Source organism: Canis lupus, chromosome 15 (assembly GCF_011100685.1).
Source record: "Canis lupus familiaris isolate Mischka breed German Shepherd chromosome 15, alternate assembly UU_Cfam_GSD_1.0, whole genome shotgun sequence".
Classification (NCBI taxonomy): Eukaryota; Metazoa; Chordata; class Mammalia; order Carnivora; family Canidae; genus Canis; species Canis lupus.
Window position 1 is genome coordinate 12,763,624 of NC_049236.1, and position 22,409 is coordinate 12,786,032.

The following is a 22,409-nucleotide window of genomic DNA, read 5'->3' on the forward strand; positions in this document are numbered from 1 at the left end:
CTAACCATGAGAGCAACTGAGCTACCCTGCAAAATTGTTGAGGGTTAAATTATGTACACATGTATGATAGACTGCCAAGTGAGACAGAACTTACAATTTTTTTTCGAGAGAGAAGCTGCCAGTGGCTTCTATCTGACAAACATTGCAAGTTGTATCACCTTGAAGTGGATCTTCGCTTTTTCTCCGAACACTTCAGTTGCACCTCTTAGCTATTGCAAACAAAAGACTGCAAAGTACACACTGAGATATGGAATAGGTGTAACAGGATTCTTCGACGCTTACCAAGATTGTCCTTTATAAAATCTCCAAAAATGTGGCCACTCAGGAGAAGGGACTAAATTTGCACGAGCTGAGGAATCCCCAGGAGGAAAAAGGATTAAAGCCAATCTCTTCCCTTCTGAGGATCAGCAAGGGGACAATCTCTCCAAAGGCCTGAGCGCACTTGGACGCAACACCAAACCCTCTGTACAACACACATGATGTTCTTGGAAGAGCCAAGGAAGGTAGCTTTAGAGACGGGTAGGCTTTGAACAATTAAATGAGAAGTAAAAGCCTTGTAACCTTTTTTTTAAGTGTGTCCAACTGGTGAAGGAGGTCATTCAAGCGCTGCATCTGGAATATGGTAGCACTCAATCAATGGTGGTTCTTATTACTCATATTATTGTTCCACGTGGTTTCCTGCTAATCCGAGCCAGAGCTCGTGTCACTGGCAGCAGCCGCGGCTGGGCCGCCTCCCTCCGGAGGCTCACTCAGTGGCGAGGCCGGGGCGCTTGGGGACGGAGAGGCCGCAGGGCGGCGGAGGCCGCACACAGACAGGGCCCGCAGCTCCAGCTCTTCTCCACGTCCTTCTCTCTCGGGATGTGCTTGTCCCCCTGGCAGGGAGACATCCGAGAAATGCCCTCCAAGTAATGCTCGCCCTTCGGACATTTCCAGAAAAAACAACTGGCTCTCTGCGGCGCATCTAAAAGCACAACTGTGCAACCTGCAGATGGCTTTTCCTTTTCCTTCTTGCTCACCGGCGTCATGTTTCTCGCACGGGTCACACAGGATACAGGGAGAACAAGCAGGGGAAGGGATGAAGTAATAGTTCTCTTGGATGTGACAAAGTCCAGAGGCCTCGAGCCATCTCTTGAGCGGGTTGCACTTTCTCTCCCCGTGGACTTCCTGTGTTTGCTACACGCAGCATGCACTTTTGAGCACTTGAGCCCCGCGATGGTAACCTCCCCACAAAGGCAATCCCAAGGTAAACTGCCATTGCTCATTTGCATCTCAGCAGCGCAGCTTTCTTGGTAATGCACACTTAATTACATTAGAGGCATGGAGCGTAAATCATGTTCCTGCTGCCTCTTGTGGAGATTACCTGATGGATACAGGCTTCCAGATCTATCTTTAGGTTTATTGGTGACAAATATCAGCCCTTTGTCCTAATGGCGAAATAACATCATCTACTATCACAGGACACAGATTCAATTTGATGAAATATCTCAAAAACAATCTCTGCATCACCGGCCCTGGGAGCTGGACGGATCCGGAAAAGTAACCCACGCCTTCCTCAGCCTTGGCGGCATCACCTGGGGGAGGTTTTAAAACGAGCAACATGAGCAACACGCAGGCCCCACCTCAGACCTATTAAGTTGGAGTCTCTAGGGCCAGGGCCCGGTGAGCAGGATGTTTTAAAACTTCCCTGGTGATTAATAAGTGCAGCCTAGAATGAACACCACCAACCCTACTGATATAAATCAGCCTGGTGTTGGCGCCGGCAGAGGCTTTGAGGCCTCGCAGCGGACGGTGGCTGGGGCAGGACTCCCGGGGTGACCGGGGTGACCGGGAGAGCTGTGTCTGGAGCCCCGAGCTCTGCTCCCCCACCCAGCGCCCGAGGACCCTGTTCCTCTTAGGTCCGTCGCAGCGGTTTTCTCAGCGTCCCTAAAGGCAAGGCCTCCCTCCTGAGAGCGGCGGCTCCTGGCTAATGCAACCGCCAGGGGGAGCCCAGGACGCTCACGCTTTCGGGTGTAGACTCACAGTTGGCCCAAGCAGGGGGTGCTGTGCAGGGGGCAGGAGGCAGGCCCTCCAGGCAGGGGTGAGGGCTCCGGGGAATGACCTCTAGTGACCTGCAGGTGCGAGGTCCTGTGCTTCCCCCCCTGAAGAAGGCACCGGGCTGCCCACGATACAGCAGGCCTCACAGCCCTGGGGCCTGGGGCCTGGGATCCTGGCTGGTGGTGCACCTCAGACGCTCGTCTGTAAACCAGCCACAGGAGGTTGTGTGAGAATCGGATGGAATCCACTATGTGGAATTGGTCTCATGTCCCTTCTCCTGCCTTCTCACCTCTTCCTCTCACCCTCGTCTGCTGTCCACTGAATGTTTGAGTTTGAGATTCCTCTGTTGGGATTCTCACCTCCAGTGTGATGGTATTAGGAAGTGGGGCTTTGGGAGGTGATGGGGTCAGAGGGTGGAGCTCTCAGGAGCGGGATTAGTGCCCTCCGAAAAGAGACCCCAGAGAAATGCCTTCCCCCGTGAGCTGTGTGAGGACCCAGCGAGAAGACGGCTGCTCCATGACCCAGGAAGCGGGTTCTCACCAGACAAGGAACCTGCTGGCACCGTGAGTGTGCACTTCTAGACTCCAGAACCTGGTTGTTTATAGCCAGGCTGTGACATTTTGTTACAGCTGCCCAAGCGGGCCGAGACACCGTCCTACCCCCTTGCCTGGTCCTGAGAAGCCAAGTCATGCAGGGAAAGCCTAGGCCACAGAGAATGCGCATCTCACTGTGGATAAGAATTCATCTCGCGACCTCCCCAGAAGGACTGTCCTATCAACTTTAGACTGTGAACTTCCCATTCTCCAGTTATGAGATGACCAGTGCCTGGGGTGGGCTTGTTTGCCACCAGTCCTTCCAGCGGAGAATTCCTCGGTCGGGGATGTAGGGCGTGCTGCCCTCCGCAGCCCTCCCTGGCTGCCCTGCCCCAGGGCCAGCAGTCCTCACTCTCTGTCTGTCTCTGCTGAGCACTTCCAGCTTTGCAGCTCCCTGCCTCACAGGGTGGCCTTGGCACGACAGCTGCCCCTATTTTAAGCTAAAGCTTGGCTCTCCACCAAAGCTGCTGCCCTGGGCCCATCAGGGTGAGGTGGGCCAAGCCCCTAGCACAGCACTGGGCACCAGGTAGTTACTCCATAGATGGAGTCAGGGGCACAGCCCCAAGGAGCTTCTCCTCCAGCCTTGAACCAACAAATCCCCCTGCCCATCCTGGTGAAATCTTCCCCAGTAGGTGGGGGCTGTTCAGTGTGTTGTGACCAGGGCATGGACCCTACACTGCCCCGTGTCCCTGCTGGCCAGGCACAGCCCTGAGGGTAGCGGGTCAGCGTCCACTTCCCCTTCACTGGGGCCCTCAGGGCCTCAGCTCATGCTCTGGCACGTGAATGGCACAAGACTGGGCTCTCGAAAGCCAGACGTGTATAGCTGGGGATCTGGACATGACGCCGGGCCAGTGCCACCAGGCCCTGCCTCCGGGTCCCCTTTCCTTCTCCCTGTGCCCTGTCCTTCTCCCCAGTGTAGACTGGTGTCTGTCTGTTAGCCCACGCCCACAGAGCTCAGCTCTCTCCATCTCAAAAACCCCAATCTCTGCCCCTAGATTCTTTTCTGAGCAAATACAAACCAGTTCCCAAATGACAGTCATCTGTCCGCTCCCAGCGCAGCGCTCCCAGCATTGGTCCTGACCAGCCGGAGTGAAGGCTGTGAACATGCACATGCCTTTACGTGGATGCATGAGCCCTTCTCCTTCCTTCTCCCTTGCTCCCCATGCACACGCACACATGCACACCCACGCACACACCTAGCTGCAGAGAGCTGAAAATCTCTGCAAGCACGGGGACTGTGCCTGCTGCATCCCTGGGCCCAGAAAGTGCCTGCCACCAGTACACTCTCGGTAAACGATGGCTGGATAGAAGATCGCCACCAGGGAGCCGGTCCAAGCAGCCACACAGAGCAGCATTCAGACAAATGAGTCCCGTCTGGATTTCCTGCTGATTCAGTCCTGCTTATAAAGTTCTAACTGGAAGATTTTAAACTGCAAAAATATTTGCGAGACCCTCCTCCTTTCCTTTCCCACAAAACTCAGGCTCTATCTTGGACTCCAGTGATGTGGCCCCTTCTCTCCTGGCTGCAGCGTCTCAGATGCAATTGGCCAGGGGGTTTCAACCTCCTTCCTGGCCCACCTGTGTGTCCCTAAGGAACCTGGGATCTCGAGGAACCCCATTGTCAGACACTATCTGTTTCACCGAGAGTCCTAGGGACCAAGGGTTTCCTGAACAGTATTGTAGCCCAGGCTTGCCCGGCTCCCGCCCCTGCGCTCCCGCCTGCGCTGTCAGTCCACAGGTAGGGATCCCCCGTGCTGAGGGCCACGCTGGCCGGCCAGGCCCCAGGTCCGTGCACTGCAGTAGGAAGTCACGGGAGGGGCTGAGCCTGGCTTCAACAGAAGGCAATTGTCGTTGCCAGAAAACCTCAGAGGCTACAGGACTCTATGTAAGAAAATTCATTCATTCACTCACTCATTCTTAGTAAGAGGCATTATAGCATGTTGTCAAAACGAAGGTTCTAAAATCAGATACAACTACGTTTAAATCTCAGCTTTGCCACTAAAAACCTACGTCACCTCAAGCAAGCCTCTTGAACCCCTCACACACTCACACGGAAGTCTGAGAATGACTGTATCCTTACTTCAAGGTCCAAGGTTAAATGAGGTAATGTGCATCATGTAGTCATTTCGTCCTCGTGGAAGCCTGGGAAGTAAGATACTGTTCTCCTCATTTTACAGAGAAGGAAGCTGAGGCACCGGGAAGGAAGGAAATCTTCTAAGTTCCCACAGCTTAAGTGGGACACGGCACTTCTGTCCGCCTGGTTGGCTGGTGCTGCTTGTTGGGCTGTGTAGGGTCTCCTGCCACCCAGGTGTCCACCCTGGGCATCATCACGGCCCAGGAAAACCGGCCGTGAGGCCCTCAGATGCCACAGTGGCTTTCTTCCCTGGAGTTCTGTGCAGCCCCCAAACCAGCCTCGGCCCTGCTCCTGGTCCTTGCCTGTTTGGAGGTCAAAGGCCCGCAGCCTGCGAGCCGCACGCCCACCACCAAAGGCTGCCGCGCTCCCTGTCTGTGGTGGGTAGAAGGTGCCGCCTCCCAGCAAAGGCTCTGTCCTGCTTCAAGAAACAACCTCTCAGCTCTGCTCGGTTCTGGAAGCTCCCAGTAACGGGGCTATGTGAGGGGAGAAGCCTAGCGCTCAAAGCAGGTGCCCATCCGTCTCTGCCCCGGGCCCGGAGACACTCACCCCCGTGTGAGCTCATTAGGCCACTTTCAAGGGCTCCTGGTCCACCTCCACCTTCTCTCTCTCTCTGCCTCTCCGATGGCAGGACAAGAGGGTTCCCTGGTCCCATGGTTCTCTTGTCCCCTCATCTAGAGGACAAGCTGCCCCCCTCCGCCCCCAGGCACCCATCTGGGATTAGCCATCTCAATGTCACGGGTGAAAGGTAGCTCTGTGTGACTCTACCAGATGGTGAGGGCCTTAGCAGTCACCTCAGACGGTCGTTTAAAATGATCCACCTGCAAGAGACGTTGTGGAAAAGCATCAAGTGAAGCCCGAGAACCTGCAATTTTAACTGTGGGGTCTCCTGACACCAGCCCTGGGGATCCCTCAGCTTTAATGCCCTGGACCTGGAGTCTTGGGGCAGGACACCAGCCGTTGCATCTCTGCCAGGACATCCAAGGAGAACCTGAGGGAGCGCAGGCTCCGCGGCCCACAAGCCCCTTCCCATCCCAGCTGCTCCGCTTCCCGCGATGCAGCTTGGGTCTCACGACTTACCCTCTGTGAGCCTCGATTACTCTGTCCCTGGGTCCCCCTCCCTCATGCCTATTTTTAGAGTTATCATGAGGATTAAGTGAGGCATTATCCGTCAACTGAATGGTCCGGAGCACATGAAATCAAGTCTCCTTCCTTCTCTGCTTGCACCTGGACCATGGGGACCCGGCTCCTGTGTCCCGCCTTAGCATCTGTTGGCACAGATTGAGGATGCCTGGGTATCTCTCTCTCTCCCCAGTAGCCCGTGGGCCCTGTGAGCACAGGGGTTGTGATCAAACCCTCTTTCTGTTTCCAGGATCGAATGCGGAGCCTTGCACACAGTAGGGTCTCTGTGAGGTAGAAACTATTGGAGAGAAGACCTCAGTGTGTTCTTCTGGCCTGGGCCCTCAGCCAGTTCACGCAAGAAGAACAGATCCTATCAGCATTCATTATTTTTTTTAGAGAGGTGGGAGGGGCAGAGGGAGAGGGAGAGATCCTTAAGCAGACTTCACGTGCAGCGTGGAGCCTGATGAAGGGTTCCATCTCACAGCCCTGAGACACTGACCTGAGCCGAAATCAAGAGTCAGAGTCTTAACTGACGCGGCGCCCCATCAGTGCTGCCCAGTGCTGTGCTTGGGGCTGGGCCCACCTCACTCCTGATCCTTAGGAAATCCTCGAGGATATGGATTACTAAACCTCATCCACTCCCTTTTTGTTTTTTTTTTTGTTAGCTCAGGAGATGACGGTGGTCTGGAAAGATAAGGCATCTCATCCAAGGTCGTGCAGCTGGAGGACGTCAGAGCCAGGACTAGCCAAAATCCACCTAACCCTAAAGCTTCTGCCCTTCTCAGTGCAGCAAGAGCATCTCCTCCATAATTAAGAATCAACCGGTTTGCCTGCAGCCGCCCTCCCAGCCCCAGGACCCGGGGAGGTCATGGTGAAAAGCACGACAGAAGCCAAGCCGACTCTGGGGTCCACGGCGTGCCTTAAGGCCCATCTAATACGTACTCCTCTAAAATCCCCGTAGACTGAAACCGTAAAATCACAGCCTTATTTAGTGTGTCTCCAAGGCTGGCTCAGAGGCAGCTTCATAACTCTTGGCCAGGAATATTATTTCAAATAACTCATGCGGACAGCTGTGTAACCAAGAGGGGAGATAGATGGGTCCCGGAATGCCCCTTTGCTGTAGATCATAGTCCCCCACTCCCGAACCCTCCCCCAAGCTGCCTGGACAGAAAGGGTCAATGATTCATTATGCTAAGATAAACAGAGTTAATTTTCTTCCTGGATAAAACTAATTACAACTGTGTTTGTTTTGGTAGGACACAGAATTACTGTCCCCGGTGACAAATCTTCCTAATTGAAAAGAGTGTTTATTTTAAAGGGGTGGGGGTGGGGGTCACTAAACAACAGTTAGCTAGTGTTTTCCCCATTTTTCATTTAAAGAGGGACAGTGATTAGGTGTTGGCCTCAAAAGAACATGCAACATCTCCTTCTCTGGGTCCATCTCCCTCAGGCCTGCCGGAGGCCCCAGCAGCAGCACGTGGAGGGGTGCGGGGAGCGGCGGTTAGCAATTTGGGGAAAGTTTCCTAGAATTCCTGTCCTGTGGTGGATTAGCTCTTAGTGGTGAGCGAAATCAGGGTGGCAGCCCAGTGAGGAGTGCTTTGAATCCCACCACCCACCAACATCATAAACTATGGGAGAACATGCGACCAAACTCCAATAAATTCTTTTCTTATAAAAGAATTTTATTCATGAGAGACACACACAGAGAGAGGCAGAGACACAGGCAGAGGGAGAAGCAGGCTCCCTGCAGGGAGCCTGACGTGGGACTCGATCCCAGGACCCCAAGATCATGACCTGAGCTTCGAAGGCAGATGCTCAACTGCTGAGCCACCCAGGCGTCCCTCAAATAAATTCTTGCAGCGTCATGCTAGGTCAGATTTGGTGCTCCGGCACTGGGGAGATAGAAAAGAGAAACAGAGTCCCGGCTGTCAGAGTCCATGACCGAATGAGGGACCCAGGAGCAGCAGGAAGATGCTGTGGGAGCACGGCGGGGAGGCCTCCCGTGGAGAAGAGGTGGTGGGTGGGGAAGGGGAGCAGCCGAGTGAAGAGTGCACGTGTGGGGAATGTTTGGAGAGCCCTACAGAATCCACTGGGGCTGCGACAGGGTGAGCGGAGGTCGTGCTCGCGGGGGAGGCTGGAAAGTCGGCTGGTATTTGGGTCACCACAGGTCGTGTTATTTCGCCGGGGCTGTCCTAAGACAGTACCACAGCCAGGTGGCTAAGACTACAGACGCTGCCATCTCACAGTTCTGGAGGATGAAGTCCTGAATCAAGCTGTTGGTAGGGCCGGGCTCCCTCCAGAGCCTCCAGGGGAAGGTCCTTCCTTGCCTTTTCCCCCTCCCTGTGGCCCCAGGTACTCCTCGGCTCGGGGACACACAATGCCAGTGTCAGCCTCCACCTTTATGTGGCCGTCCTCCCTCCGTGTTTGGGTCTGTGCCCGGATTTCCCCTATTTATGAGGACACCGGCCCTAGTGGATTAAGGGCCCAGCCTCTTCTAATGTGACCTCATCTTAACCAGTTACATTTCAACAACCCCATTCCCCAATAAGGTCATATGCAGAGGTGCAGGGGTTAGAGCTTCAACGCTGCTTTTGGGGGGACACAACTCAACTAATAACCCAAGTTGCAGAAGGCACTGGCAGGAGCAGAAAGTTGACTCTGCAGGCAGAGGGGAGACACTGACGGCTGTAAGCGATGGGGTGGTTTTCTTTCGGAGTTGGTTTGTTTTGTTTAAAGAGTCCTCTGGATCCACCAACTGTGAGCGTGACCAAAGCTCGGAAGCTCCGATAGGTAAAATCCTAGTTGTAATAACACACGTGAGTCGTGACCGTACTGGAAGTTTGATGGGAGCAGAAGAGTCAGTGGTAGGGCTAGAGGCTGAGAGTCTGATGGGAAGAATGACGTGACTCCTGGGGTTGGGAGAGAGAGGTTCCCACAAGTGGGAGTCTAGTCCTGGCTCTGACGTCCTCCAGCTGCACGACCTTGGATGAGATGTCTTATCTTTCCGAACCACAGTCACCTCCTAAGTTAAAAACCCACAAGAGGTTCCTGACTGAGGAACTGCACTCAAGGAGGCAAAGCCGGTCGGCAGGGAAATGGGTTGTTTGGGACAAGTGGCATTCGGGTGGTCTGGTCAGAGACGTGCAAGAGCCGGTGGGTGCGAGGGTCTAAAATTCATGGAGCTGCTTCCCTCTGGAGATGCAGATTTAGAAGCTGTAAAGACCCAGATGCTCACAGAAGCAGGGAAAGGTGGGGGTGGGGTGGGGGGGGAGGCACAGCATGAAGCCTATTTAGAGTGGGAAGAGCAGAGGACCCAAGACAGAAGCCTGAGGAAGCAGGCACATACGGGGTTAAAAGAGCAGGGGCTCTGGATTGGCCTGAGCAAGCACCCGCCCGGGTAGGTGCAAAGAACAGCAGCCCAGCTCTGACTCCTCAGCCTCCCCACACCCAGACCTAAGCAGCCTCACACCACTGCTGCCCTCATGGCCTTGGTGACGGGGCCCCCACACCTTTGCTGGACGCTTAGCATGCTCAGTGTGTGTGTGTGTGTGCGTGTGTGTGTGTGTGTGTGTGGACTCTTCCCCACCTCCTTGAAGGCATTACGGATCCCCTCCTCTTGGATCTCCCACAGCTTCCCTGAAAAGAATTTCACACAAGGCCAGTGCTTACTGCCAAATACGTCGCTCAATGTAAGTAGATAAAGCACCATCGAACACTTAGTTGGTACCTATTATGGATAAAGTTCCCTACAGTGACCTAATGCAGAGCCCCAAATAAAACAGGTACCCACTAAATGTTGACAGAAGGCAGGCAGGAAGAGGGGCCGGAGGAGGCAGCGGCTACATCAGGAATATTTAAAATAGTAACAGGGGCGCCTGGGTGGCTCAGTCGGTTAAGGTTTGGCTCTTGATTTTGGCTCAGGTCATGATCTCAGGGTCGTGGGATCAAGCCCTGGGCCGGGCTCCTTGCTCAGCACAGGGTCTGCTTCTCCCTCTCCCTCTGCTCCCCCCTGCCCCCCCCCATGCTCTCTCACTCTCTCTCTCTCTCTCTCTCTCTCTCTCTCGGTCTCTCAAATAAATAAAATATTTAAGAAATAAAAAAATAAATTAAAAAATAGAACAGTAACAGTGAGAGGCTGCACAGGAGGCTGCAGGCTCTGAGCGCGAGGACGGCTAGATCCTCACCCAGCTCGCAGGACCCCATGGCGCTCACAACGGCTTCCGAGCCCCCCTGCCCTTCTCTAAAGTGGGGAGTTTAGGCTACTGGTGTTCGGGGGCTCTCGTCCTCCAGCTGGAGTCCAGCTTGACGGAGCCGCAAGTCAGAGTGGGTACACTTTCCTACCGCAACATGTGGCAATGCCTACACTGTCCCATGCACACATTACTGCGGTCTCACACAGAGGAGGAAACTGAGGCCCGGGGAAGCTCAAACTGCCCAAGGGCTCAGAGGAGAGGGAGGAAGAGGGAGGTACCTGAGCAGGAGGCATGGAGAGCCCGGGGCAGGGGCGGGGGCAGTGTTGCCAGCTAAGTCAGGACGTGGCTTCCAGAGCCCTGCTGCCCCCGTGTGAAGCCTCATTCAGGCAAAAGCATGTTTCACACATTTTTGAATTATTTTGGACTTGGACTTGTTCCAAAAGCAGCTAAAGGCATTGACTCAGGGGAGGGTCCTTCCTGTAGCATCCCCCACCTCCCCAAAAAAGTGTTCTCAGATCCCTGGGCTAGTGAGGCAAGGACTGACCTAGCCACAGAGAGCTGCGGTGGGCAGGACCCCGACCGTGGGCAAGTTCCCCCCCGGCCTTAGTCTCCTCATTAGTCCTTTGTCAGTGGGCCCCAAGGTCCTTGTCACTTGGACATGCTGTAAAGCCTCTTACTCTCTGACTTGCAGGAGTACAGGAGGGTGGCCTGACCTGCACACTTACACACTTCATGCTCGCGTGTGGCTGCCTTTCTCGGAATACGCTATGGGTATTCCAGGTGTAGCTTCCTGCAGCAGGCTGAATCATAATTACCAGCAGAGCTTTCAAAAAACGCATATTCCCCAGGCCTCAGCCCAAACCCAAAGCAGCAGAATGCCGGGGATGGGGCCCGGGCATCTGCGTTGTTAGAAACCTGCCAAGGGATTCTCGTGCCACCTGCAGAATGGGCTTTATGCCAGCCTCACCTGCATGTCAGACACGGCCCTGCCACCTGGGGAACACAGCAGGTGCTGCAGGGACCCTACAGGTCACGAAGCACATTGAAGAGGGTAGAACGGGACTCTGAAGATTTCTAATCTGGGAGACCGGCCATCAGACAGACCTGGGCTTGACTACTTGCCCTCTGCCCTCCGGCCGTGTATCCAGAGGTGTACCTCGAAAACCCGGGCAGGGAGCTTGTGTCAAATGTGGGTTCTCTCCAGGAGTAGCAAAAAACGTTCCCCTCCTTTCTCCTGTGAAGAGGAAGAGTAGTTTGGGTAAGTAAGATATGTTTCTTGGGGTGGAGATAGGTGACAAGGGAGGAGACAGAGAAAAAAGAAATGCGTATATTTGGGTTCATTCAGACTCATTGTTCAGGAGCAGAAGGGGACCTACCAAGTAATAGAGGCTGGATAGGGATACAGCACACTCATGATAGAGTACACCATGTGCCAGGTACTCATGGAGGGTTTATGTAACACCTGCATCCTCACAACCTCACAACAGCCCTATGCAGTCTGAATATTCGTGTCCCCGCAAAATCCATACGTGGTAATACTAACCCCCGAAGGTGATGGGATTAGTTGGTGGGACCTTTGGGAAGTGACTAGGTCTTAAGGGTGGAGCCCTCCTACATGACATTGGTGCTTTTATAAAGGGAGCTCCAAAGGGAACCCTAGAGCCCTCTGCCACGTGAGGATACAGCAAGAGGTCCCACCCAGAAGGGGGTCCTCACCCAGCAGGGCTGGCACCCTGATCTCAGACTTCCAGCCTCAACTGTGAGCAAGCTGTGTCCACTGTGTACAGGCCATCAAGCCTGCGCTATTGCATTAGAGAAGCCTGAACAGGCTAAGACAGTGGCTCCCCCATTCTACATAAGGAGAGTAAAGTACCGAGAGGTTAAGTGGCTTGTCCAAGGCCATGCACCTGCTGGACGCCTCTCACCTGGACATGGTTCCGTGAGCCCCGATCAACATTTCACCTGCTGACGATTAATGTTTGCCCACAGTGCCCCTTTCTTCATCCACCTCCATGGCAGCAGGCGAGCTGTTCTGGTGGCACTAGGAGATGGGTTGACAAAATGGCCTGGGGAAATGGATGAAACCCCGAACATAGGCAAAATGTGTGGAAAGCATCATGAGTGAGAGCGGTGAAGGCAAGCAGAATGGGTTTTCCCTAGATGGGAGTGATGAGTGAAATCGCTACAATCAGCATCTCAGATCCGAAATTTCTAGGCTCTGTATTTAGGCAAGTCGATGGTGCCTCAGTGTACCTCCTGTGCAAAGTAGAGGAAATAAAACAGTAACTATCTCATAGGTCGTGCAGAGCAAATGAAATAATGTGCGTACAGCGCCCGGCATGCCGTCTGCCTCGGTATTTGGTAGCTACTGTTGGCAGATCGGAGGCAACCGGTTGAGCGTCAGTTCATCGAGGGTATAAACACAGATCAAGTTACTGCCCCCAGAGCTCCCAGGCCAGTCTCTGAGTCTGCTAACAGTGTCCCCAGGGGATCCCACGGCTTCCCCACCAGCAGCAGCTACTCCAAGCCCAGCCTGGTTCACGACTTCGATGTCACACCCAGGTTCACTCTCGTTTCTTCTCCTCCCTTCAGAGTTGGCCACACTTGTAACTAGTTCCAAGAGTTTGAGGGGGGCTTGATCTTACCTTTTACCCCTCCTTTTTTCTTTTCTGGGCCTTGTGCCCCTCATGAGGAGGGGAGAGGGAGAACAAAAGGGCTAGCAGAGGTCACCATAAATAAGTGGCTGCTTGTCACTGGTGGAAAGCAGGCGTGTCCTCACAATGGCTTGATCTGCTTGCCTCTGCTCTGGTAGCTTCTGGGTTCGAGCCGGTTTCCTATTAGTGTGGCCCGTGGGGTGAGCTGTTCTTGGAGGGCAAGGCTGATCTCCTGCCAGCCTCTCTCATCACTGAGGACCTCACAGAGAAGAGCAGCCATGTGTCCCTTTGTACAATGAGCAATCTCTACTCCCAGCTTTCTCTGTCTGGACGTCATCTTGCCTGGTCCGAATGAGCTCCTACCTTCTCTTGTAATTTCTGTTCCTCATTATAATGGAGCCCAGAGAAACATGAAGGTCTCCTTCTACACTCTCCAAAGGCTAACGGTAAGTCAGGGATGTGGACACATAGCAGAGCATTTTCTTTTTCCCAGAAAAACTTGAGAGTACCACTCCCTTCAGAAGTGGGTTGCTCTGCCAAGCTTCAGACATCAGAAATCTACGGTGAGGGATGCCTGGGTGGCGCAGCGGTTTGGCGCCTGCCTTTGGCCCAGGGCGTGATCCTGGAGACCCGGGATCAAATCCCGTGTGTGATCCTGGAGACCCGGGATCAAATCCCACGTCGGGCTCCCGGTGCATGGAGCCTGCTTGTCCCTCTGCCTGTGTCTCTGCCTCTCTCTCTCTCTCTCTCTCTCTGTGTGTGTGTGTGTGTGTGTGTGTGACTGTCATAAATAAATTTAAAAAATTTTAAAAATATTAAAAAAAAAAGAAATCTACGGTAAGAAGCAAGTGCCAGATTTCCATTTTGGCCCAAGATGGAAATTACAGGCACTAGACTTACCTTCCTGTATGAAACAAACAAACAAACAAACAAACAGAAACAAACTGTAAAAAACAACATAAGATCAGAGTCCAGAAACTGACACACACATTTATGGACAATTGATTTTTTTGACAAAGATCAAAGGCAATTCAGTGGAGAAAGAAGAGTCTTTTCTACAATGCTGTTGGAACAATTAGATTTGCATGAGCAAAAAGGGGGGGTTCAATCCATAATTCATACCATATATGAAAAATCATTTCAAAATGCATCATAGGCCAAAATGCAAATCATAAAGCTATCACACTTCTCAGAAGAAAATGTAGGAGAAAAATCTTTGGACTTTAGGTTAGGCAAAGTTTTTTAGATTCAACATCAAAATACAACTCATAAAAGGAAACTCTAATCAATTAGACTTTTGCAAAACTTCAAATTTCTGCACCTCAGAAGACAACTCTTAAGGGAGTGAACAGACCAGCAACAGACTAGGTGACAGTATTTGCAGAGCATATATTTGATAAAGACTTAAATCCAGGGGATCCCTGGGTGGCTCAGTGGTTTAGCACCTGCCTTTGGCGCAGGGCACGATCCTGGAGTCCCGGGATCGAGTCCCACGTCGAGCTCCTGGCATGGAGCCTGCTTCTCCCTCCTCCTGTGTCTCTGCCTCTCTCTTTCTGTCTCTATGTCTATCATAAATAATAAATAAATAAATATTTAAAAAAATACTTAAATAAAAAAAAAGACTTAAATCCAAAATCTATAAAGAACCGTCAAAACTCAATAAAAAGAAAACAAGCAACCCAATAAAAAAAAAAATGGACAAAATATTTGAAAAGACAGTTCACAGAAGATGATATAGAGATGGTGAATAGACATTAGCAATATAAAAACCTCGGTGTGGCTGTACTTCACATCTATGAAAACGGCTATAATTAAAAAGACTAATCATGCTGAATGTTGGCAAGGACACGGAGAAAAGGGAATTCTCACACACTGCTGGTGAGAAGGGAAAGTGGCAGAAACACTTCAGAAACAGTTTGGCAGTTTCTTAAAATGTTAGGCTACCGTACGATCTAACCATTCCACCGAAAACATATGAAAGCATATGTCCATATGAAGACTTGTGCACAAACGGACATCACAGCTCTCTTTGTAATAGCTGAAAACTGGAAGCAACCCCAAAGTCCGTCAGCTGGTAAATGGATGTATAAATTGTTGTGTACACATTTAGTGGAAAGCTGTCTGGTGGTAAAACAGAATGAACCAGAGAGATGCGAGACCACATGGATGAATCTCAACGTATTTATGTTGAGTGAGAGAAGCCAGACACAAAAGAGTGCCTACTAGATGACTCAACTTAACTAAAACTCTAGAAAATACAAACTGAAAAAAAAAGAAAGAAAGAAAGAAAAAAGAAAATACAAACGAATTCTACGGTAACAGAAAGCAGATTAATGGTTGTCTGAAGAGACTGGGTGTGAAATGAGAGGGGTGAGGCGGGAGTAATTTGCAAAGGGACAAATTTTTACAAAGGAAATTTGGGGATAATGGATCCATTCACTGTCTTCATTGTAGTGATGGCTTCATGTGTGTGAGTGTTCATATGTCAACACTTGTGAAACTGCACACTTTAGCTATGTGCAGTAGGTCGATTATACTTCAAATAAATATACTTCTGTTGAAGAAGAAGCAAGTGTCAATCTTTTGAGTTCACGGGCACCTTCAAACTCCAGGTAGACGTGAAGCTCCCCTTGAGCTTTCTCTCTAAGCTCTGCTGTACTCTGACAGCGGGTCTGGCATGGGCTTCCATATCAGGACCTCAGCAGGCATCGAACCAGGGAGTGAACCTCCAGTCCCCTCTTCCCATAGACATTCCCAGTCTCTAGGGTCTCTCAAATAAGTTAGGGGAGAAGTAGAGTGCAAGGAGTAGCCTTTCTCTGAACATTGCACTTCCCACGGTGGTTATGACAAATTTCCCCCTCTTCTGACCTAACTTCTTGTGCAAACTTGAGGGATGGGGTGCTTCAAAGGGTAGGGGCGGCCGAGGGCCCAGAAAGCTTCAGGCTATATATTGAGCTAAGTCAACGAGTCTTTAATGACATTTCTCTTGGGGGAATCAAGAGCTGGGTCAGCCAGATCTTGAAGTCAGCAGAGTTTTGTCCCAGGCTCTCCTCCCACATTCTTCTTCCCTCTTTCTCTCCTCCTTCCAGCTTTCAGCGTTGCTGAGTAGGGACAATAGACAACTCTTTTATGTTTGATGCTTTTCCACTTTGTATTCTTTGTAACACATAATTATTTGGCTTTCCAAAGACAATTTAAATATTCCAATCATGTACATGTCATGGCAATGAAAATATGTTTTAATGATGCCTGCTGTAGGCCGAAGTCCTCTTCTGGACATTCTGAGAGAGATGAAGAAGGAAGAAAAAAACTTTTTAAGGATTGCATAAGAAACTCTAGTTAAGTGTTCTCTGTGAACCTTACCTTGAGTCTGTACTCTACTCACCCACAGACTGACCTCTCACTTCTCACCTGACCTGAAATTCTCTGCCTCTTCTTTGGGATTCTTCAGCACGCCCTGCATGGATGTCTGAGACCCTGGCTCCCAGCAGGGCTGGGGTGAATGTGAAATTTGACAAATCTGCCAGAGAGCATTCTTCTGGACTCCCAACTTTGCCCAAATGGGTCACATCAATCACCACAGAGACTTCCTTCTGAGGAAGTGAGGCTATGAGCCCGGTTATTTATGACAACCTCCCGAGGACTTCCCTCTGCCAACTGGGCTCCCCAGGAGGGGAGATGGTCATTAAGCTACCCAGTTCTGCTGTGCCCTTCCTTTATAAACAAGATCCCGTTCTACAAGTGGGTACTGATGCCAAGAAAGTGGTCAGCTTGGTGGGGGAGGAGGACTAGGACAGGGAAATACGAGGCAACAGATAAGCTCACGTTAAACATTACAGCCTGGAGGAAAGTCACCTGGCTCGCTTCATAATGAAGACACGAAAGCCAGGAGAGGGAATATGTCCAAGACTATGCAGAAAGGGGGGCGGAACTGAAATGAGGAATCAAGTGTCCCACCTCCCAGTCAAGGTTTTTTCCTGCAGGCATTTTCATTTTCAAAGGAAATTTCTTAGAAACTGGGGGATTTCTTGGAACTCTGCCATTAGTAACCCTGGATATGGAAACTACTTCTTGCAAGCTCCCTCCTGGAGAACTGAGTGCTGTGATCGGGATGAAATTTCATTTTCTGGAGTTGGGTACATTCGAAACTTGCTTCCAAGTGGAAGAGGGAAGGGTCACTGCTCAGGATGCAGGTGAAGACAAAGCAGGAGGAACCCCCGTGACAACTCCCGTGAGGTCGATTTCATGACCTCCATGTTGTGGGTTAGCAACCAGAGGACCAAAGGGTTCAGGCAGCTTGCGCTAGTCAGCATCTGAACCCATGGTTGATTCGATCTGAAGGATTTCAGAAATGAAATCGACTGTCACTAGAGACTAAAATTGTACCTTTATTGGTTAGAGTTGGAGACAAACGTGCCCTATGGCAGGCACTGGACAGATGCTCAGCAAACCTGCTTCCTCCTTCTCCTGGACATCAGCTAGACTGCAGTTCCCAGCCTCAGTCACTGCCTGGGGTGATCAGATGACTTCATTCTCACCAGTAGACTGTGGGCAGACACATACTCTACCTCCACCCTAGGCAATAAACTCTTCCCACCTAAAATTCTCTATTCCTCTCTTCCATCTGTTGGTCGTATGCCCCAAGAAGGCCCTAGAACATGCTTTTTCATACTCACCACCACTGGCATTTCGGGCCAGATAATTCTATTTTGGGGGCTGTCCTGTGTTTTGTAGGATATTTAGAGGCACCTCTGGTCTCTACCTACTAGATGCCAATAGCATCCTACTCCGCAGCGTGATGACCGAAAGTCCTCAGATACTTCCAAGTGTCTCTTGAGGGATGAAATCATCCTTGGTTGAGAACCACCAATCTGGAAGATGCCAAAGGCACACAGTGGAAGGCACTTGGGTTCAAAATGTTTACATGGAACAGAGCACCCTCCCCACATTTGTCAATAACGTGCAAGAAATTACCTTTTACTTCATAGAGCCATTGTGATTTGGGAGCTCTTGGTTCAAAAGTTAGTTCACCCTGGCTTATAGAGTACTGCCGAATGATTCCCATAGAGACAGACTTACCAAATCAGGCCATATAGCACCAGGGCAGGGACCACTCTGCCTACAAGGATCAGGCCCAAGAGGAACGTCACATGGTTACTTCCTGTGGGAAGATAACAAAAAAACAGTAGGGCTGAGCTCGACATGAGCCCTGCATGAGCTCCGACAGAAGCTTCTGCTTTAAATCACCCATCAGCAAGTCACTTATTATCCCCAGGGGCAGGAAATCTGAAATATCTTTGGTGGAAGAGGCTTCTTCTTGGAAACCCCTTACCCATGAAACCAGGAGGCTCTGCCCTGGGAAACTTGAGAGCCCTCCGCCCTCCGTCTTTTCTCTACATCAGGTCTAGCTCAGTAGATTCTGCTCTGTATTCTGTGTTCTCTGTATTCTGCTCAGCACAAAACGTGGCCTATGTTCTTTCTCACTAAGGGCTTTATCTTATTTTGCTATTGCAGTCAAGGCTCAGTATTTGGCCAAAGTCAACGGTTGGTCTGAGGCCCCGCTTTGTGACCAAGGCCCAGGTTCAGCCCATCAAGGACAGGACTTGGTCTGTGACAGAAAGACAGAATGGGCTATAGAAGGCTAAACCCCACGGCCTTGCCCTGGATTTTTTTTTTTTTTTAAGATTTTATTTATTTATTTATTCATGAGAGACACAGAGAGAAAGGCAGAGACACAGGCAGAGAGAGGAGAAGCAGGCTCCATGCAGGGAGCCCAATGTGGGACTCGATCCCAGGACTCCAGGATCATGCCCTGAGCCAAAGGCAGATGCTCAACCACTGAGCCACCCAGGCATCCCCTTGCCCTGGATTAACCAGTGAATTTTGTCTACAGCCCCATCATGCAATTCATGTCCTTTCTCCATTGTTCTTTATATTCCCATTTACTAAATCACTCAGTGATATACTAACTGCTTTCCATAAAGCTGTCAAAGGAGTGAAATCAGTGACCTCAGTCCCAGAGACCAGTGGAAGGGAAATAACTGGCTGCAAGTGGGAAAAAAAAAACAAACACAAATCTGTGTCCAGATCTGATCTGTTGCTAACTGATTGTTCCAAACTAGACAAATCTCTTTCCTTCTGGAGACCTTTGTTTCCTTAATGTAGAGTAAGAGCACAGTGGGCATCTCTCTTTGTTTTAGGACTTGCTGCCCAGAGAAGCTTACCTGGAAATCCTGTTTATACACCTATGGTTCATGGTAACCACGTGCTTCTGCTTTCTCCTTGCTCACGTCACTATGCCTGGCTCAGGCACTGGATGTTGTGATACTCAACACGAGTTGCACCGGCCTCCAGTGGGTCTTCTTTAGACTTTCCCCGGAGCTGCAATTTATTCCACTATGGAAGAAATCGAATTAGATGTGTTCTTAGGCCCCTTTGAGCTATGCTATGCTAGAATTTTAGGATTCTAAGACTCTAATAACCTGTATCTTTAATATTCCAGATCCTAGTCTAAATATCGGGGAGACTAAAATTCTGGACTCCTTGGAGGTTTAAATTCTAAAGCCACAAGAGCCCAGAATTCTAAGTATAGCTTGAATTTCTCTCTCCGGGAAATAAATGCAGTTGCATCATTGGAACTGATTTCCAATGTTTTCAGATTTTCACTGTTCCTGCCCCCATATGCCCCAGATTCCTGATACTGTGGCACAGTATCTCCTGTGCCCTCTTTGTGAACACATGTGGTCTACTAGAAGCGGACCTTCCCGGCCTCTCACTGGGCCTTTAGTCAGTGGAAACATAAAGGACAACCAAGAAAGGAGATGGATCACCCTGCCCTGCTCTCCTGCCAAGTGTGTCTGATTACTACTGGACATTCCTTAGTCACCCCCTACTCTTCTCTCTCTCTCTCACATACACACACACACACACACACACACATGAATTAGCTAAACAGGTCCAACTTTGTCTAAACCTCAGTGGTAGACAGAGGCCTAGACCCAAGCTGAGCGCCTAAGTTCTTAATAAATTATCTTTCAATATTTTATACATTTTAGGACTTTAAAATTTTAATGTTTTAGTAGTTCCAGATAGCTTAGAATTCCATGTTTCTCACAATTGACAGCCTCAAAATTCCTGGATTTTAACAGATTAGGATTAAAAAATATTTAGATTCTGGAATACTGATTCTAAGATAATGGAAGATGCTAGAGTATCTCCTACCTGCACCCAGAGGCTCTGGGACAAAGGCCTTAGCCGGCCCTGAGTGGGGCTGTGGGAGGGAGTCCCGGGCCTTAGGTGTGAGCACAGGCATATGGAAAGTGTTGCAGGCCCAGGGTGGAAGGAAGAGCCCTCAAGCTTCTTCACAGAATGCCCAGAGTCACACCCTAGAGGGCTTCCCAGGCCCTTGGCAAGGCAGTGAGAACCAATTTAACAGCCTCCAATCAAATGTGTTATTTATTTTACAAGTAACTATAAATAGCAAAATAAAACTGAGACTTTATGTCCACGAGTTGGCCCCAGAGTTATTAAAGCTGCTCATGGCCATACATTTGGGGAGCTCTTCTCCCAGGGAGGAGGGTGCGCCCCCGGCCTCCTGCAGGCTTGGTCCCAGCCCCGAGTCTCCTGGGGTTGGGAGTTCTGGAGGTTTGATCCCTCCCAGCTTGGCTGCAGACCCCTCTGGCTGTGGTGAGTGGAGGGGAGGCGGGGGAGGTTTCAGAGCAGTGGAAGTGATTTAGGCATGTGTCAGGAAACTGGGGCCCGGCCCGAATCTCAGATTTCATAAGAAGCCCAAGGGGCTGGCAGAAATTCTTGGCCCAACACATCCCGGAGCCAGGGGCACCATCTGTGGCCAGAAGCAGCTAAGTCCCAGCTTGGAGGAAATTGAGGGCAGAAAGAGAATTTTCTCTGCTGTGGCAGGGCTGGGCCTTCAATAGGAATGACTCCAATCAATACACTGTCCGGGAGCTGTGGCGAAGTCTTGACAGATGCTTTAGTCAACCAGTCACCTGGTTTTACGAAGCACCTACTAAGTGCCAGTCCACCTGGGGAACAGGAAAGTCTCTTGTTCTGGAAGCCTCGCATAGACTAGTGCCTCAAGGTAAAGCCCCCGTGCTTAGCCTGGCCTTCCAGCCTTCTACCACTGGCCACGTCATTCCAGTCTCCCATCTGGCCCTCTCCATGGTGAACCTCACTGCTTTCCCCAATATCCCATATGGCACCAGCACACCTTGGCCTGCCCTAGCTGTTCCCCAGCTGGAACGTCCCCTCCCGCTCCTGGTGCTCAGGACCAGCTCAGGTGTCTCCTCCTCTAGAAATCCTGTTCTCGGCTCTCTGCATGGAGCCTGCTTCTCCCTCTGCCTGTTGTCTCTGCCTCTGTGTGTGTGTGTGTGTCTCTATGAATAAATAAAATCTTAAAAAAAAAAAAAGAAATCCTGTTCTCTGCGTGCTTGCTTTGCACATCAATCTAAAGCACATTCTTTAAGGTTCCATTTAAATGTCAGACTCCCCATCAGACTGCACCTTTACTCACATCTGAACCGCCAGCCCCTAGCACAGGACAATATTTATTTAGGATATTTGATGACCTGGATGAGTGGGCAGTGTGGTCAAAGCGCATCTGAATAAAGTAGAAGAATCCGTGCAGATTCAGTGAAAGCAAAGTGCCATCTTTTCTTTCTTTCTTTCTTTCTTTCTTTTTTTTTTTTAAGATTATTGTCATTTATTCATGAGAGACACAGAAAGAGAGAGAGAGGCAGAGACACAGGCAGAGGGAGAAGCAGGCTCCATGCAGGGAGCCTGATGTGGGACTCGATCCCGGGTCTCCAGGATCACACCCTGGGCTGCAGGTGGTGCTAAACCGCTGAGCCACCCGGGCTGCCCGCAAAGTGCCATCTTTAGACGGCAGGAGAGACACGAGGACAGGAGGTGGCAGGCTTTTAATCTCAGCGAGGTCGCTGGCCTTTTATGGCTGGTTCCCTCCTCTGCTGAGGGGATGGCTGTAACAGGTGACTGAACCTCACTGTCCTCCATGTAAAGCGGGGGCAGTCAGAGGCCGGAGCTGGTGCACGCAAGCTACTTAGGCCATGCCTGGCGGTAAGCCCTCGGACAACGTTACCGCATGTGGCAGCCACGGTTCACAGTAGACGGAGCGATGGCAGCAGGGTGGCTCCTGCGCAGGCCATGCGGAAACCCACAGCACCTGCCGGCCAGGCTGAGGTAGGCACTGGGTCGGTCTCTACTGGAAGTTGCAGCAGTAGAGAGGCCCCAGGGTGAAAGGAAGAGCCCTCCCAACAGTAAGACTCTGTCCTGTGACCCTCGAGGGCAAAGGTCAAGGGCGTGCTGAGCCAGAGTGAGGGGAGCGCTCTCAGTGTGCTGAGGAAGCATCAGGCTGTCGGCCCTTGGCGTGGTGTTTGGGCTTTGATTCCTTGTCCATCCCAGCCCTGAGCTTCTCTCTCTCTCTCTCTCTCTCTTTCAGGATTGGAGCAGGAATGTTTTCTTTCTCTTAGCTCTTCCTTTTCTTTCTTTTTTAAAAAATATTTTCTTTATTTATCCATGACAGACACAGATAGATGCAGAGACACAGGCAGAGGGAGAAGCAGGCTCCATGCAGGGAGCCCGACGTGGGTCTCGATCGTGGGTCTCCAGGATCACACCCTGGGCTGAAGGCAGTGCTAAGCCGCTG

At 51.0% G+C, this 22,409-nt stretch overlaps 2 long non-coding RNA genes across 4 annotated transcripts; both read right to left on the minus strand.

Moving 5' to 3' along the window:
* Window positions 1-7,608: 7,608 nt before the first annotated feature.
* Window positions 7,609-13,347, minus strand: LOC111098974. 3 transcript variants are annotated; one of them, XR_005370246.1, is made up of 4 exons: window positions 12,719-13,347; window positions 11,999-12,329; window positions 11,041-11,307; window positions 7,609-7,772 (listed from the first exon to the last, which is right to left on the minus strand). It is a non-coding gene; the product is annotated as an uncharacterized LOC111098974 (long non-coding RNA). The 3 variants fall into 3 exon arrangements; XR_005370245.1 differs by having other exon boundaries at window positions 11,178-11,307; window positions 12,719-13,342; XR_005370244.1 differs by having other exon boundaries at window positions 11,230-11,307; window positions 12,719-13,340.
* A 1,034-nt stretch (window positions 13,348-14,381) lies between these two features.
* LOC111098975 lies at window positions 14,382-19,609 on the minus strand. The gene is made up of 4 exons (XR_005370247.1): window positions 18,952-19,609; window positions 17,807-17,888; window positions 17,404-17,598; window positions 14,382-16,008 (listed from the first exon to the last, which is right to left on the minus strand). It is a non-coding gene; the product is annotated as an uncharacterized LOC111098975 (long non-coding RNA).
* Between the last annotated feature and the right edge of the window lie 2,800 nt (window positions 19,610-22,409).